Genomic DNA, 17,247 nt, shown 5'->3' with positions numbered 1-17,247 from the left:
CAGTATTTTCTGCTGGAAATTTTGAGGGCAGAAATCGAAGGCCAAAGACCGAGGCCTAGGATCGAAGGCGGAATACGGAGGCCTATGATTGAATGACGAAGATCGAGTCCAGGATGGAGGCCGGGGATCGAAGGCCGAGGATGGAGGCTGAGGATCGAAGGCCGAGGATCGAAGGCGCAGTATCTAAGGTCGAGGATCGAAAGCCGAGGGCAACCTAACAACACTGTAAGTTATAAAGCAGAGGATCGAGGCCAAGTTAGAAATGAATTTTTGAGATTTCGTGGTCGATTTACAGTTGGATTTGAGTGAAACTGGTATGGTTGGACTCGTAATTGAATAAGTTATCGTATTTTCTGAGTTTCGCAGGATTTCGAGACGTGGGCCCCACAGGCGATTTTTGAGTTTAATTCGTATTTTATTGAAAAATGTAGTTTTTTCTTATGAAGTTAATTCCTATAATTTTTGTTGACTGTATCGAAAAGGCCTACTAGTGGATTAAATTAGAGCAAGTCGAGGTAAGTGACTTGTCTAACCTTGTTTGGGGGAAATTTCCCCAAGGATCGGTATTGAAGTGATAAATTGTAATGTGTTGAAAGTCGTGTACACGAGGTGACGAGTGTGTACACGGGCTAAATGTGGAAGATTATGTCTTTAAATTGTATAGATCATTGTTGCATATTAATTAAATAATTTTCCATTGTTATATTCTTCATCATTGATTTAATTTTTATATTTTAAATTTGCTTGACCTTTTTCTACTAATTGTTTTACCTGTTTAGTTGAAACTTGGTTTCTTTTTTTTGTGCATTATCTGAAGATTGATTTTTTTTAATTTAAATATTATTAATATGAAGTATTTGACATTTTAAATTTGGTATTGAAGCAACGTATTAAAAATTTTGAAATATTATTTTTGTTGAGTTATTTATTCCCGAATATTTTTGTGAGATTTTTTGTACTCGTTGTGATTGAGCCGTGAGCTCCCTGTTGTGGAACAATATTATTGATGTTGTTTATTTTGGAAAATTGAATTATTTGGGCATTTGAGGTGAAAATTGTGATATATTGTGATATTGATACGCATGCGGTGGTATAAGGTCTGTGTTTTGAAACGCATGCGGTGAGATAAGGGTGGCTAGTAGGGGAAATACTAGAAGTCATGCGGTGTGATAAGGGTGGCTAAAATGCGGGATGCTATTTCGGGAAAAATATTTTCCTTAAAATAAGTTGTGAAGGCTCCTACGGTGATATAAGAAAATGAGATATTGTGAATTTATTTATGATTTGGAACTACGAGGCGGTACCTCGGGAGTGCCCTTGTTGATATTTATTTTTGGCCGCAGTTGCCTTTGATTATTGTTGTGGTTTTCTTGAAGTTCAAAAGAATTTTATTTTGTTTCCACGAGGTATTATTTGCCATTATTTTGCATAGTTAATTGGTGACATACTACTTACTTGATTCATTTCCATTGTCATTATATTTTTATTATATTGTTAAACATTTCACCTTGTCGTTTATTATTCCTGTAGGGCCTCACCTGACCTCGTCACTACTCTACCGAGGTTAGGCTTGGCACTTACTGGGTACCACTGTGGTGTACTCATACTATGCTTCTGTACATCTTTTTGTGCAGATCCAAGTACATCTTACCAACCCAGACATCGGTAAGCTACCTGTGTACAGAGACTTCGAGGTATATCTGTCAGCGACCGCAGACTCCGAAATCCCCTTCTATCATTATTATCTTGCTTCCTTATTTTCTTTAGACTCTGATATATAGAGACATTGAAGATAAATTTTAGAAGTTTGTGACTTATTTCTACCGGATTTTGGGAGTTGTAATTATGTGAATTGCAGATTTATTTATTTATATTTCAATTATTATTCCGCATTGATAGACTTACCTAGTCTTAGAGACTAGGTGCTATCACGACATCCTACAGAGGGAATTTGGGGTCGTGACAATTGGGTTCAGGTCCCATTGCACCAAACTGGTTATACGATGATGAATGAGGGGAACAAATTTTTTTTTTTTTTGATAAAAATTATGAAATCTGTCCCACTTGATTTTCTCCATTCTTAAAGTGAATATGGTAGTGGCACATAATTAATCTAAATAAAGACAAGTGGTTGAATAATGAACATGGGCGTTCCAAAGATCAAAATAATAATAATCATCACTATGAGGAGAATAATAAGGGTTCTCAAAATAGTCCTTCAAAATGTGAAGGCAATGTTTACCATCAAATTGGTATGAAAAATAATAAAGCACGCCGTTGATTATGATCCATTCATTGAAGAGAATGTGACTTGTGATAAGCATTGAGAATGAAGACCCATTCCTAAAGGTGAATATGGCAATATGTGATAAAAGTAATGAATAAAGACATGCAATGCTGTCACGACCCCAAATTCCCTCCGTAGGAGGTCGTGATGGCACCTAGTCTCTAAGACTAGGTAAGCCTATCAATGCGGAATAATCATAAATATCTGAAATAAATAAACTACAATTAAAATAATTACAACTCCCAAAACCCGGTAGAAATAAGTCACAAATTTCTAAAAATTTATTCTCAATGTTTCTATGTATCAAGGTTTAAAGAAAAATAAGGAAGCAACAAAAAATGATAGAAGGGTACTCCGGAGTCTGCGAACGCTGGCAGATATACCTCGAAGTCTCCATGCGCAGGTAACTCACTGACGTCTAGACTGGAAAGATGTACCTGGATCTGCACAAAAAATGTGGAGAAGCGTAGTATGAGTACAATACAGCGGTACCCAGTAAGTACCAAGCCTAACCTCGGTAGAGTAGTGACGAGGTCAGGTCAGGCCCTACTGGAGAATAGATAATGACATGAAAAAATGTTTAAACAATTTAATAAGATAAAATGACTGTGGAAATGAATCAAATAGTATGTCACATTTAATGACATCAAATAATTGCAAATAATATCTCGTGGAATCAAAACATAATTCCTTTTAACTTTATGAAAATCACAACAATTAATCGAAGGCAACTATGGCCATAAATCAATATCAACAAGGGCACTACCGAGGTACCGCCTCGTAGTCCTAAATTATAAATAAATTCACAATATCTCATTTCCTTATCTCACCGCGGGAGCCTTCACAATTTATTTTAAAGAAAATATTTTTTTCCGAAATAGCATCCCGCGTTTTATCCATCCTTATCACACCGCATGACTTCTAGTAATTTTCCCTACTAGCCACGCGTATCAAGCCACCCTTATCTCACCGCATGCGTTTCATTACCCAGACCTTATACCACCGCATGCATAACAATATCACAATATATCACAATTTTCACCTCAAGTGTCCAAATATTTCAATTTGCCAAAATAAATCAACGATATTTTCCACAATAAAGAGCTCACGGATCATGCCAACATAAATCATCTATAATATTATTTTTCCACAATAAAGCGCCCACGGCTCCATCACAATGAGTAGAAAATTGTTACAAAAATATTCAGGAATAAATAATTTAGCAAAATAATATTTCGAAATCTTTAATATGTTGCTTCAATACCAAATTTAAAATGTCAAATAATTCATATTAATAATATTTAATTTAAAGAAAATCAATTTCAAATAATGCACAGAATAAAAGAAACCAAGTTTCAACCAAACAGGTAAAACAATTACCAGGAAAAGGTCAAGCAAATTTAAAGTATACAAATCAAATCAATGATGGAGAATATAACAAGATTTAATAAATTAATTAATATGCAACAGTGATCTTCACAATTTAAAAACATAATCCTTCACATTTAGTCCATGTACACACTCGTCACCTCGTGTACACGACTTTCATCACATTAAAATTAATACCAATCCTAGGGGAAATTTCCCCCACACAAGGTTAGACAAGTCCCTTACCTCGACTTGCTCCAATTTAACCAAGTAGTATGCTTTTTCCTCGATTTTTCGATTCTAGTCGACTCGTATCTAGTCATAATTAATTCGATACAGTCAACAAAAATTATAGAATTAATTCTGTAAGAAAATACTATATTTTTCAATAATAATCCAAAATTAACTCAAAAATGGACGACTCGAAACTCGACAAAAGTTATAAAATCCGAAAGCCCATTCAACCACAAGTCTAACCATACCAATTTTATCAAAATCCGACCCCAACTCGACCCTCAAAGCTTCAAATCATATTTTCAAATCCCTAAGTTCCAACCCCCGATTTACACCTCAAAAACATGTAATCTAGTCGGATTATTTGACGATAATTCAATATTACGGAGTAGAAATGATCACAAGGGACTTACCTCAAGTTTTCCCGTGAAAACCTTGCTCAAAATCGCCCAACCCGAGCTTGAAATGCCCAAAAAATGGCAAAAGCTCGGAACTCCTCTGTTTTTGTACTGTCCAAAGATTTTCGCATATGCGGCAACTTGGCCGTTTCTGCGCCAACTGCATGTGCGGAAGAAGTCCCGCATTTTCGCCTTTGCCCGCTTTTGCGCGCCTGTTTGTGCTCCTGCGCAAGCCGCTTATACGTGCGTCCGTCCGTATATGCGCTCACGCAGGTGCGGAATTTCCCTCGCACCTGCGACCATTGCCCTATAGTCCATTTGCGCATCTGTGAGCTCGCACGTGCGATAGAATTTTCGCAGGTGCGAATGCAGCAGAGGGCAGAAACTTCAGATATTTCTTCTAAGTCTGAATTTGATCTGTTAACCATCCGAAACTCACCCGAGGGCCCCGGGACCTCAATCAAATGTACCAACAAGTTCTAAAACATCATACGAACTTAGTCGAGCCTTCAAATCACATCCAACAACACTAAAACACGAATCACACATAGATTCAAGCCTAATGAACTTTGAAATTTCTAATTTATACAAATGACTCCAGAACCTATCAAATCACGTCCGATTTACCTTGAATTTTGCGCACAAGTCATAAATGACATAATGGAGGTACTCAAATTTTCAGAATCGAATTTCAACCCCGATATCAAAAAGTCGACCCCTCGGTCAAACTTCCAAAAAATTTAACTTTCGGCATTTCAAGCCAAATTCTACTACGGACTTCCAAATAAAATTCCGATCATGCTCCTAAGTCCAAAATCACCATACTGAGCTGTTGGAATCATCAAAATTCTATTCCGGGGTCGTTTGCACATAATTCGACATCCGGTCACTATTTGAACTTTAATTTTTAATTTTTCATCAAAATTTCATATCTCGAGCTAGGGACCTCGGAATTTTATTCCGGGCATACGCCCAAGTCCCAATTCACGATATGGACCTACCAGAACTGTCAAAACACTGATCCGAGTCTGTTTGCTCAAAAAGTTGACCAAAGTCAACTCAGTTAAGTTTTAAAGCTCTAATTCATATTTTAATCCAATTTTCACATAAAACCCTTCCAGAAAATTTTACGGATTGCGCACACAAGTCGAGGAATGATAAATAGTACTTTGGATAACGGCCGCGTATATCATGCTCGATCTCCTAAGTCGCCTCCTCGACCGGATGACCCCTCCATTGAACCTTCACGGAAGCAATGCTCTTTGACCTCAGCTTTCGAACCTGCATATCTAAAATAGCCACTGGTTCCTCAACATAAGATAGATCGCCGTGATATTTCCGAAGCATAGAAACATGGAATACCGGATGAACTGCAGAAAGGCTAGGTGGTACCGCAAGTCTGTAAGCCACCTCTCTAACTCTTTGAAGAATCTCAAAAGGCCCAATATACCTAGGGCTCAACTTGCCCTTCTTCCCGAACCTCATCACACCCTTCATAGCCGAAACTCGGAGCAATACCAGCTCACCAAGCATGAATGCAACATCACGAACCTTCCGATCCGCATAACTCTTCTGTCTAGATTGGGCTATACGAAGTCGATCCTAAATCAACTTAACATTTTCCAAGGCATCCTGAACCAAGTCTGTACCCAATGGTCTAGCCTCGCCCGGTTCGAACCAACCCACTGGAGACCTGCACTGCCTACCATATAAGGCCTCATACGGAGCCATCTGAATTCTTGACTGGTAACTGTTGTTGTAATCAAACTCCGCAAGTGGTAAGAACTGATCCCAAGCACCCCCAAAATCTATCACACACGCACGAAGCATATCCTCAAGTATCTGAATAGTGTGTTCGGACTGCCCGTCCGCCTGAGGATGAAATGCTGTACTCAACTCTACCCGAGTACTCTACTCACACTGTACTGCCGTCCAAAACCGTGAGGTAAACTGTGTACCCCGGTCAGAGATGATAGATACCGGTACACCATGAAGTCTGACAATCTCGTGAATATATACCTAAGCCAGCTGCTCTGCAGAGTAAGTAGTAATCACAAGAATGAAATGAGCTGATTTGGTCAGCCTATCCACAATCACCCAAACTGCATCAAACTTCCGCTGAGTCTGTTGGAGCCCAACAACGAAATCCATAGTGATCCGCTCCCATTTCCATTCTGGAATCTCTAACTTCTGAAGTAATCCACCCGGTCGCTGATGCTCATATTTCACCTGTTGACAATGTAGACACCGAGATACATACCCCACTATGTTTTTCTTCATTCGCCTCCACCAATAGTGCTGGCTCAAGTCCTAATACATCTTTGCAGCACCCGGATGAATGGAGCACCGCGAACTGTGAGCCTCCTGGAGAATCAACTCACGCAAACCGTCTACATTAGGCACACATAGCCTGCCCTACATCCAAAATACATCATCATCTCCAATAGTGACTTCCTTGGCATCACCGTGCTGAACTGTATCCTTAAGGACAAGTAGATGGGGGTCATCATACTGACGTTCCCTGATACGATCATAAAGAGAAGACTGAGAAACCATGCAAGCCAAAACTCGACTCGGCTCGGAAACATCTAGTCTAACAAACTGGTTGGCCAAGGCCTGAACATCCAAGGCTAAAGGCCTCTCTGCTACCGGTAAATATGCTAAGCTGCCCAAACTCTCCGCCTTACGACTCAAGGCATCGGCCACCACATTGGCCTTCCCATGATGATAGAGAATGGTGATATCATAATCCTTAAGCAACTCCAACCATCTTCACTGTCGTAAATTAAGATCCTTCTGTTTAAACAGATGTTGTAGACTCCGGTGATCGGTGTAGATCTCCCAATGGACACCGTACAAATAATGCCGCCAAATTTTTAAGCCATGAACAATAATTGCTAACTCCAGGTCATATATAGGATAATTCTTCTCATGCACCTTTAACTGTCTGGATGCGTAGGCAATCACTCTACCGTCTTGCATCAACACTGCGCCGAGACCAATACGCGACGCATCACAATACACAGTATAAGATCCTGTACCTCTAGGTAATACCAATACTGGGGCTGTAGTCAAAGCTGTCTTGAGCTTTTGGAAGATCTCCTCACATTCCTCGGTCCACCTGAACGGAGCACCCTTCTGGGTCAATTTGGTCATAGATGCAGCAATAGAAGAGAAACCCTTTACAAATCGGCGATAATACCCAGCCAAACCAAGGAAACTCCGGATTTCCATAACTGAGGACCGTCTGGACCAACTTTGCACTGCTTCAATCTTCTTTGGAACTACCTTGATCCCCTCGCATGAAACTATATGACCCAAAAATCCCACTGAATTAAGCCAGAATTCACACTTTGAAAATTTTGCATATAACTTCTTTTCTCTCAAAATCTGAAGCACAGTCCTCAGGTGTTGTTCATGATCATCCCGACTCTGGGAATACACCAGAATGTCGTCAATAAACACAATGATGAAGGAATCAAGATAGGGCTGAAATACACTATTCATTAAGTGCATAAATGTTGCTGGGGCGTTGGTCAGCCCAAACGATATCACAAGGAACTCGTAATGATCCTACCGAGTCCTGAAAGTAGTCTTCGGGATATCAGGCTCCCGAATATTCAATTGATGATAGCCTGGACGTAAGTTGATCTTAGAGAATACTCTGGCACCCTGAAGCTGATCAAATAGTTCATCAATACGTGGCAATGGATACTTGTTCTTCACGGTAATCTTGTACAGCTGGCGGTAATCAATACAGATCCGCATAGAACCATCCTTCTTCCTTACAAATAAGAGAGGAGCACCCCAAGGCGATACACTAGGCTGAATGAAACCCTTATCAAGTAATTCCTGTAACTATTTTTTTAATTCATTCAACTCTGCTGGGGCCATACAGTATGGTGGAATAGAAATGGGCTGAGTGCTCAGTAATAAATCAATGCCAAAGTCAACATCCATGTAGGGTGGCATACCCGGAAGATCCACTGTAAATACATCAGGAAACTCCCTTACTACAGGAACCGACTCTAAAATGGGGGAATCAATACTAACATCTCTCACATAGGCCAGATACGCATCACACCCCTTCTCAACCATTCGTTGAGCTTTAAGAAATGAAACAACCCTACTAGGAACATGATTCGACGTACCTCTCCACTCTAGCCATGGTAGACTTGGCATAGCCAACGTTACCATCTTGGCGTAACAATCAAGAATAGCGTGATAGGGCGACAACCAGTCCATGCCCAAAATAATATCGAAATCCACCATACTGAGCAATAATAAATCAGCTCTGGTCTAAAAACCACTGATAACAATTAAACACGACCGATACACACGGTCCACAATAATAGATTCCCCCACGGGAATAGATACATAAATAGAATAACTCAAGGAATCACGTGATACGCCCAAATACGGGGCAAAATAAGATGACACATAAGAATAAGTGGAGCCTGGATCAAATAAGACTGACACATCTCTATGACAGACCGGAATAATACTTGTGATAACAGAATCGGATGCAACCGTATCTGTCCTAGCAGATAGGGCATAATATCTTGTCTGGCCTCCCCCTCTACGGCGACCTCTACCTGCCCGACCTCCACCTCTAGCTGGATGTGCAGGTGGAGTAGCAACTGGTGTAATAATTATGGCCTGAGAAGCCTGAGGACCCTGTAGAATAGGTGGGTCCTGAGAAATCTGTGGAGGTGAACCCCTCCTAAGTATGGGGCAATCCCTCATGATATGATGAGTGTCACCACACTCAAAACAAGCCCTCGGAGGACGTGGCTGCTGGGACTAGCTCAGACCTGATCGACTAGACTGTCCGCTGAAAGAACCCCATACAGGAGGTACAGAAGACATTGTTGGTGCATAATATGGAACCTGAGGTCTGGGAGTAGTCGGAATACCACTGGAAGCTGGAAGTGCTGAATGAATAGGACGGTTCACATAACCTCTACCATGATGGGTTGCAACTGGGGCACGAGAATTATTATATGTGCCAGAATCTCGGGGTCTCTTAGCTTCCCTCTCTTCCCTCTCCCGAGTCCGCATACCTTCCAATCTCCTAGCAATTGACACCACTTGTTGGTATGTAATGTCCATCTCTAGCTCTCGGGCCATACTGTATCTGATACTAGGGTGAATACCCTCAATAAATCTGCGAACCCGCTCTCGAACAGTAGCAACTAAGGCTGGTGCATGCCTAGCCAAATCACTGAATCAGACCGCATATTCTGATACGGTCATAGAACCCGGGCGCAACTGCTCAAACTCTGCTCGCCATGACCTAAGACTCTGAGGAACATACTCCCTTAAGAACATATGCCTGCCACCACTGGTAGGCTGCTCCTCTAAACTGGAATACCGTGAAAGAAACCCCACTGGAATCCACAATACCCATAGTACGAAGGATACAGTAACATTCCTTCAGAAAACCCTAAGCATCCTCTGAAGCTAAACCGCTGAAAGTAGGAGGGTGGTACTTCTTATACCTCTCGAGCTTAAACTGCTCCCCCTCTGAAACTGTTGTCCTAATCTCAGGCCAAACTGGGACAAATGGTTGCACTGGTTTAACCTCTGGGGCATGGTCAACTTGGACCCGTGGCTCTGGAGTACGGGCAGTGGGAGTCTGCACTCTACCCCAGCCTGAGATGTGGCAGGAGCAAGTGGAATTAACCCTGCCTAAGCTAGAGTGCCAAATATGCTCAAAAACTGGGCAAGAGTTTTCTGAAGTGCAGGAGTAGTAATAGGCATCTTAGGTGCCTGTTCTCCAACTGGAGCTACCGGTGGCTCTAGTGCAGCAGCTCGTGCAGGTACTCTGGCTACACCACGTGGTCTTCCTCAACCTCTGGCTCGGCCTCTACCCCGACCCCGGCCTCTTACGGCTCCAATAGGGGGCGCGGGTGTCTGATCATCAGATCCAGTTGTGCGTGTCCTCACCATCTATGAGAGAATAGAAAGACAATTGTTTAGAACTTTGAAATCAACAAAGGCGCACGATAAGGAATCAAAGAAGTGAATATTTTCTAACAGTTCCATAGCCTTTCAAAGATAAGTACAGACGTCTCCGTACCAATCTGCAAGACTCTACTAAACCTGCTTGTGACTCATAACACCTATGAACCTAGTGCTCTGATACCAACTTGTCACGACCCCAAATTCCCTCTGTAGGAGGTCGTGATGGCACCTAGTCTCTAAGACTAGGTAAGCAGACTAGGTAAGCCTATCAATGCGGAATAATCATAAATATCTGAAATAAATAAACTATAATTCAAATAATTACAACTCCTTAAACCCGGTAGAAATAAGTCACATGCTTCTAAAAATTTATTCTCAATGTTTCTATGTATCAAGGTCTAAAGAAAAATAAGGAAGCAACATAAAATAATAGAAGGGGACTCCGAAGTCTGCGGGCGCTGGCAGATATACCTCGAAGTCTCCGTGCGCAGGTAACTCACTGACGTCTAGACTGGTAAGATGTACGTGGATCTGCACAAAATGATATGGAGAAGCGTAGTATGAGTACACCACAGCGGTACCCAGTAAGTGCCAAGACTAACCTCGATAGAGTAGTGACGAGGTTAGGTCAGGCCCTATTGGAGAATAGATAATGACATGGAAAAATATTTAAATAATTTAATAAGATAAAATGACTATCGAAATGAATCAAATAGTATGTCGCATTTAATGACACCAAATAATTGCAAATAATATCTCGTGGAATCAAAACAGAATTCCTTTCAAATTTATAAAAATCACAACAATTAATCGAAGGCAACTATGGCCATAAATCAATATCAACAAGGGCACTACCGAGGTACCGCCTCGTAGTCCCAAATCATAAATAAATTCACAATATCCCATTTTCTTATCTCACCGCGGGAGCCTTCACAATTTATTTTAAAGAAAATATTTATTTCCCGAAATAGAATCCCACGTTGTAGCCATCTTTCTAGTAATTTCCCCTACTAACCATGCGTATCAAGCCACCCTTATCTCACTGCATGTATTTTATTATCCAGACCTTATACCACCGAATGCATAACAATATCACAATTTTCACCTCAAGTGCCCAAATATTTCAATTTGCCAAAATAAATCAACGATATTTTCCACAATAAAGAGCTCACGGCTCATGCCAACATAAATCATCTATAATATTATTTTTCCACAATAAAGAGCCCACAGCTCCATCACAATGAGTAGAAAAATCTTACAAAAATATTCAGGAATAAATAATTTAGCAAAATAATATTTCAAAATCTTTAATAAGTTGCTTCAATACCAAATTTAAAATGTCAAATAATTCATATTAATAATAATTAATTTAAGGAAAATCAATTTCAAATAATGCACAGAATAAAAGAAACCAAGTTTCATTCAAACATGTAAAACAATTAACAAGAAAAGGTCAAGCAAATTTAAAGTATACAAATCAAATCAATGATGGAGAATATAACAAGATTTAATAAATTAATTAATATGCAACAGTGATCTTCACAATTTAAAAACATAATCCTTCACATTTAGTTTGTGTACACACTCGTCACCTGGTGTACACGACTTTCATCTCATTACAATTAATACCAATCCTAGGGTAAATTTCCCCCTCACAAGGTTAAACAACTCACTTACCTCGACTCGCTCCAATTTAACTAAGTAGTATGCTTTTTCCTCGATTTTCCGATTCCGTTCGACTCGTATCTAGTCATAATTAATTCGATACAGTCAACAAAAATTATAGAATTAATTCTGTAAGCAATTACTATATTTTTCAATAAATATCCGAAATTAACTCAAAAATGGCCCGTGGGGCCCACGTCTCGGAACTCGACAAAAGTTATAATCCGAAAGCCCATTCAACCACGAGTCTAACCATACTAATTTTATCAAAATCTGGCCCCAACTCGACCCTCAAAGCTTCAAATCTTATTTTCAAATCCCTAAGTTCCAACCCCCGATTTACACCTCAAAAACATTATTTAGTGATAATTCAATATTATGGAGTAGAAATGATCACAAGGGACTTACCTCAAGTTTTCCCGTGAAAACCTTGCTCAAAATCCCCTAACCCGAGCTTGAAATGCCCAAAAATGGCAAAAGCTCGGAACCCCTCTGTTTTTGTACTGTCCAGGGATTTTCGCATCTGCGGCAACTTGGCCAGTTCTGCGCCAACCGCATGTGCGAAAGAAGTCCCCCATTTGCGCGCCTGTTTGTGCTCCTGCGCAAACCGCTTCTGCGCGGGTCCCTCCGCATCTGCGCTCACGCAGGTGTGGAATTTCCCTCGCACCTGCGACCATTGCCCCATAGTCCATTTGCGCATATGCGCTTGCCAGGCTCGCATCTGCGAGCTCGCACCTGCGATACGGTTTCCGCAGGTGCGAATACAACATAGGGCAGAAACTTAAGATATTTCTTCTACGTCTGAATTTGATCTATTAACCATCCGAAACTCACCCGAGGTCTCTGGGACCTCAACCAAATGTATCAACAAGTCCTAAAACATCATACGAACTTAGTCGAGCCTTCAAATCACATCCAACAACACTAAAACACGAATCACACATAGATTCAAGCCTAATGAACTTTGAAATTTCTAATTCGTACAAATGACTCCGGAACCTATCAAATCACATTCGATTTACCTTGAATTTTGCACACAAGTCATAAATGACATAACGGAGGTACTCAAATTTTCATAATCGGATTTCGACCCCGATATGAAAAAGTCAACCCCTCGGTCAAACTTCCAAAAAATTTAACTTTCGGCATTTCAAGCCTAATTCTACTACGGACTTCCAAATAAAATTCCGATCATGCTCCTAAGTCTAAAATCACCATACAGAGCTGTTGGAATCATCAAAATTCTTTTCTGAGGTGGTTTGCACATAGTTCGACATCCGGTCATTAAAATTCCATATTTCGGGCTAGGGACCTCCGAATTTGATTCCGGGCATACGCCTAAGTCCCAATTCACGATATGGACCTACCGGAATAGTCAAAACACTGATCCGAGTCCGTTTGCTCAAAATATTGACCAAAGTCAACTAAGTTGAGTTTTAAATCTCTAATTCATATTTTAATCCATTTTTCACGTAAAAACTATCCAGAAAATTTTACGGACTGTGCACGCAAGTCGAGGAATGATAAACAGTGCTTTTCGAGGTCTTAGAACACAGAATTATCTATTTAATTTAAAGATGATATTTTGGGTCATCACAAATGCATGATTAGATGAATACCACACAACTCACCTTTAAGGTAAGTTTGAGTGAAATAAAGAGAATAAATATTATTATTTGGTTACATGAATATGTCATTGGTCGCGTACATGTGATATACCAAAAAATATTTTGTTGTGCCTTATAAAAGGTTATTAAAGGCAAAAATTAAAGCAAGAAATGATTTTGCTTATGATGATTTTGACCATGATAATTTATTATGATATAATTTTCTCCGTGAAGAAGACATTTACTATATGAATGGTGTGACAAAAGATCTTGTAGTACAAAAGTTATTAAGAGCTCCAGAAAAATTAATTTGTTACTACCCGGATGAATAAAATTATTCACGACATTGATATTGTAAAGTCTCAAAAGAAACGTTTTGAGTTTCAAATGTATAAGTTAAAGTGGTTGGCATATTGAGACTATAAATGAAATGAATATTGAATATCTTCATGTTTCTATAATCATAACGGGTAAATATGAAAGATTACCCGATTTCTTTTCTATTTGTACTATACAAATATAAGCATGATGATAGAATCATATGTCACAAGTAAACTAGAGGTTTACTGAAACAAATATTAGTTGGCATGACCGGTTGACCATCTCGGTTCAATTATGATGCGAACAATTAATTGAGAATTACAGTGGCATATATTGAAGAAATATAAGATTCTTCAAGAATTCACTTATGCTGCTTATTCTCATGATATACCAATTAAGGTTGGGATTGAGTCCCTTGGTTTCTGGAACGAATAAAAGGTGATAAATATATGGGCCTAGTCACCTACCATGTGGGATGTTTACTATTATATGATTTTAATATATGCATCTATTCTATGGTCACATGTGCATTTGTTATTAACTTGCAGTTTGGCTTTTGCAAGATTGATTGCTCAAATTATTAGAGCACAATTCCAGAATATAAATTATGATAATTTATCTTGATAATACTGGTTTAAATCCAAATTGGTTTAGCAGAAATTATATGCCTCCAATTATAACTAAACCATTGGTTATGAGAACAAAACTACCAAAATCTATCACAATCGGTTCAAGGTCAGGAACCAAATAATTTTCATCTAGAATTATGAATGTGCTATATGATTAAATTGTTCCACTACAATGCACAAAGATGGATCCCCAAATAAGGGTAGGGATATATGTTGGTGATCCCAACAATAGGAGAGAAAATGGGCAGCTGAAAAAGGAATGCATGTAATGAATTATTATGAGTATATCTAGATCATCGTATGAGAAAATGTGTACTTGAAGTTCAAGTGATAATTCATTTGCAAAATATTGTCAAGTGTATTTGCTGACCCAAAGCTAAATGTTATATTCAACTGCTAATTCTCCAAATAAAATAAAGTTCATAATAAATAGAGTCTATGGCATGCATGAAGCAAAATAGACTAATCGGTTCCTAAGATAAAACTAATAAAATTGACACATACAAGAATTCAGGATAGCTTGGTGCTACTAGGCCTCAAATATCGAGCCTGGAACCCATAGAAATATACTCTGTCCAATTAAATATTGTATAACTTTAAAAATTAATTATTTAATTTACAGATCAAACATACAATTAATGTTGTTTAATTTACAATAGACGACATGGATGTGCCGCCTATGCATCCAGGACCTTTCTCCGATGAGCTATTAGTGTTACAGGGCGATCATAGGTCCGCTCACGTATGGGAGGGAGAGTTACTGGCCCAGACTCTCCGCTCCAGGAGAGTGGACGACATGTGGGATTTTATGAAGGAAAGAGATCTCCATCCCTGTGTAGTCCATCGCCTGCGGGTTACGGGCTTCTACAGGATTTTGGAGATCGGGTGGCTGCAACTCGACTGGTCTTTGGTCACAGCCCTGATAGAGCGGTGGCGGCCGGAGACGCACACATTCCACCTGCCCATTGGTGTGGCCACCATAACGCTGCAAGACGTGGAGGTTTTATATGGGCTGCCCGTTGATAGACTGCCCGTTGCACTGCCTCAGGCCATGAGAGAGATGACGCGTGAGCAGTATTTGGACATGTTGCAGCAGCTCACTGGTTTCAGGCCACAGGATGAGACTACACACTCAGGGGCCAGTAGCATAAGTTTGACAGTTATTCGACAACATTTGGAGATATGTACATATCTACGAGGCTCTGCATAATCTCCCCCTTTGCAGGGATTTGTTCGATATGTTGGAGGGCGCACATGTAAATGTATACCTAAGTTTACTTGGTATAGCTTCACATGTGTTGCGCATACTCACGTTTTCTGTTGTTATTTAATAGTTCATCTGGATGCCATACAATGACGACTTGATAGGTGACCTTCCCGATTATTGCTCGGTCGGCCGACTGATTTGGAGCACTTCCGTCCTGCTGATGTGCCTCGATATTGTGGAGAATTATGCCACGGAGTAGGTACTTCGCTAGTTTGGCCGTCCGCAACTTGTACTGAGAGGGCCCACATGGGAGCCCACACATTATCAGCGGGATGATCGTTCTAGGGTGGACGACGCACATGTGGCATGGCTAGAGGCACAGGTCGATACTTGGGACCAGCGAGCTGACCTGATTCAGCCCCCCTTTCACAGAGCCAGACAGATACCATTCATGAGTATATGCCCTGGTAACGCCGCGTTACCCGACTTTTCATCGGGAATCCCATTCATCGAGCTAGCGGTCGGTACGTTCCATACGCCGGGCGGCACGAGGCACTGGTATGTTTTCTGGTATTATTACTTATATAACTATAACATAGTGTTCTGTAGTTTATATTTTATATGTTCTGCAGGCTATTGGCCTAAATATAGTCTACCAGATGGGATTGCAGATGCAGTAGCATGTAGGCGAGAAACCGGCCGCTTTGCACGATTATGGTCGGCAGCTTGCAGAGGTGGCTGCCCGGACACTACAGTGAGCCCAAGAGGATCAGCGCGTAGGACACGACCCTGCTTATGTGGCGCCAGAGCAGTAACAGAGAGGTAGGGGTGTCCCACGAGGTAGAGGTGCCCCACGAGGTAGGGGTGCCCCACGAGATAGGGGTGCCCCACGAGGCAGGGCTGCCCTACGGGGTCGTGGTGGGCGGAGAGAAGGTGGTCCCCAGCAAGGGGGCATTGAGGCCCCTGTTGATGATGTTGATGCTGATCTGCCGGGTGACCTTCATACGCTGGATAGATTCCTCATGTCGCATCAACCAACCATAGGCTCTCTCGTTTTCCTGCCTGATAGATTCCATGTGCCTCCGGAATTTATGCTCTTGGTGATTTGTTGCTGCCATCCACATCAAATCATGCAGATCCTTGTTGAGATGTGCCTTCTGGAAATTGGCCTTCAGGTGCCTCACACAGTAACAGTGGTAGGCATAAGGTTCTTGCCATTCGGGCAAATGCTGTACAGAACTTAAGATACCACCATGCCGATCAGATATTAGACAAATACCGGAATGCTATTTGACAACGTGCTCTTTCAAATGGTTCAAAAACAGCGTCCACGTCTCTTGGATTTCATTGGCACAAATAGCAAAAGCTAGAGGAAATATTTGTCCATTATCATCTACTGCAACGACGATCAACAGCTTGATATCATACTTTCCATAGACATGAGTGCCGTCTATGGATATTACCGGTCGGCAATTTGGAAAACCATCAATTGTTGGTTTAAATGCCCAGAACATGTAATTGAATATATATTATGGTCTTCCCGGACTCCACTCAAGCTTCCATT

This window comes from Nicotiana tomentosiformis, chromosome 4 (assembly GCF_000390325.3).
Source record: "Nicotiana tomentosiformis chromosome 4, ASM39032v3, whole genome shotgun sequence".
Classification (NCBI taxonomy): domain Eukaryota; kingdom Viridiplantae; phylum Streptophyta; class Magnoliopsida; order Solanales; family Solanaceae; genus Nicotiana; species Nicotiana tomentosiformis.
The sequence above is the reverse complement of the archived record's forward strand: the minus strand, read 5'-3'. Positions refer to the sequence as shown.